This window comes from Arachis ipaensis, chromosome B01 (genome assembly GCF_000816755.2).
Source record: "Arachis ipaensis cultivar K30076 chromosome B01, Araip1.1, whole genome shotgun sequence".
Classification (NCBI taxonomy): Eukaryota; Viridiplantae; Streptophyta; class Magnoliopsida; order Fabales; family Fabaceae; genus Arachis; species Arachis ipaensis.
The window spans coordinates 130,142,036-130,144,771 of record NC_029785.2 but is presented as its reverse complement, the minus strand read 5'-3'; positions in this window follow the sequence as shown (position 1 = coordinate 130,144,771).

Sequence of the window (2,736 nt, the reverse complement as noted above, 5' to 3'; positions counted from 1 at the left end):
TAGCTCTCCCGTCTTGTCTAAACAATAAACATACGTCCAAAGTCCAAACAATGCGTTTTTCATGCCCCATGGCTACCCAAACTCAACCAATGAGCAGACTGCAGAGAGATTCATACACAAATTTCTTTTCATCATTTCTCTATGCATGTCAAGGTATACAATAATATATAATAATTTGAGATTATTTATTTTGACAGCAATATACAATCTTTGAAACGGTGTCTTTAGTTAATATTTAATGGATTAATGGTAAAGAAATTCATACATTTGTTAATTAAAAACCGTTAAATAATTTGATATATTTGACTAAATTGTTATATTCTCAATTCACAATTTCATATGAAGTCATCTGCATATGAGTTTTTGACTATATATAATAAATTAATAATAATAATAATAATAATAATATAATAATAATAGATTGTTCTAAGAAAAGACATCAAGTCTAATAACTAATATAGCTATGCCAGCAATATATAACCAGAAGCACTAACATTTTGCAATAGCATTTCCCGTTCAAACCAATACAACATTTTTACTTTTTTTTTTTTCCTCTTTTCCTTTCGGGCATTGTTTAACCATGAGGAGAAATAAGCGACTTCACATTAGTGCGAACAAACTTAACATTTTTTGTATATTGTCAGCTAATAGAAATAAAACGACTTGGCAAAAATGGAAAAATAGCTAATATATATTGCAATTCACATGAAATTCTCATGAATATTAATCTCTTTTTAAGTTTCGTTTTAAAATGAATGGCGTGGCAATAACATGGCTAACATGTGTTGTCAAGTACTAATTAATTACGATGTAAAATGTCATGTTGAATTCATAATTGCAGTTGTCAAAAGCTGCCTCCAAGCTAACTGTGTATGAATGAATAAGTAGTATAGATAAGATTTTTCTTTCAGGACATAAACTAGTAACTGAAAGATACTTAGCCTGAGTGCGTAACCAATGCTCACAACTTAAAGTCTATATGATTGCGGCTACCTACGTGGTCTTTAAAGTAATCAATTCACATCCACCCCTACTAGCTTTTACAACAAAATAGGTGTCATAAATTCAGCAGAGACTAAAATCTAGCACATGTAGGATAGGAATCATATAGGATAGTGGGGAAACATGAAAAAAGTAGAGCAATTAAATATTTCAATTGACAATGAACTTGAAGACTTGTCCAACAAAATTGTAGTTCAGTGTGCAATGAGGCACTCAAAATTTTTCCAAGTTGACTGAAAAACGTGTAGGTCAATTACTTGTTTTTGAAGAGAGCTTGTTTGTGTTCATCGAGAAACTGAATGTGTCAACAACCTTCTGAGCTTGGTCATTGACTAATTAAGATCCAACCGTTAGTGCAAAAATAAGGTGCGAGAAACAAAGCAAATTGGTATGAATTGAGAAGCGACGTGGGGGAAAAGAAGAGAGCATGAAGGTGCCTGTGATGAGGTCCTGGTAAACCAACATATTTACAGAGCAGAAGATGGAAAAGGGGCGTGCGCCATGGATGGAGCGAAGCAGAGAGTGAAAGAGTTGAAGTTGACGCAACAAAATTTTTTTCACGATATCATCCTGCCTGACAAACTAATAACTAATTCGTCAAAAATTTGAATTTCATTTACGAATTTGTCACTGTGTAATAGATTATTGCATAAATAAAATAAAATTCAAACTCTCCAACATATGTTTAAAGTTAACGAGTAAGCTACAGCTCCATCAACCCTATATAGGTGGCAGCAAAACTTATTTATACACAAGGTTGAGAGTTTTGAGAACAAGGCAGATTCTCCACGTTTGGACTTTCTTGCCCTAAAACCTTAATTAAAAGTGAGGATTAGATTAATGTCCAAAAAAAAAGTGAGGAATAACTGATGAAGAACAATACTCTAGCTAAAAGAAAAGAAAATGCATTCCTGAATGAATTCAATTCGGCCTGAGAGTGAAATAGAGAAGGGAGTTGTAGTTCTGAGTTTGTAGTTGGAGTTCGTGAGCCAATAAGTGAGCTTTTTCATCGCGCTTAAGCACTTGCTTATTTCTTTCCTGATCCTTTCACCTTAAAGACGTGTTTAAAGCTGCTTAATCAAATGACTTAACCGAACATAGTCATTTCTGATTTCTATCAGTTACGCCTTAGTATTAAATAGGCAGAGAAAAAAGGTGCGGGATTAGAGAGACACGAAAGAAGAAGCTCTTACATCGGGTAAGTAACAATATATGTCAATGAGTAATAGCTCAAATGTCATAATCTCCTCATATTCATCTAAGAAATTACGAGTTTGAGTCTTCATATCTTTGGTAATAAAAGAAAAATAGATTAGCAATATATGTACATAGCTCCTTTTGTTGGAGGAAAATATCCCTTACATCTTAATTGAATGGAATTTGATAGGTAGCCAATAATTGTTGTGAACAACGTGAATAATAAGCTCTAAAATTAGTTCAATAAAATAAAAATAAATTACACTCCTAAATTATTCATCTAAATCTTAATATTAGGATAAACATTCATACAACTAATAAATTAAACATTCGATATATTTATTATTCACATTATTTAATATTTTTATTATCTACCTATATTTTTCCTAATTGAATTAACCATGAAATCAATTTTTGTAATTGACTACCATGTTATTAATTGAATAAAAATGAATCTCTCTCTCCTTAATGACCGTTAATTTCATAATTTTCTGGTTTCAGATAACATGTATCCCATATTTAAGATTATTATTAGTC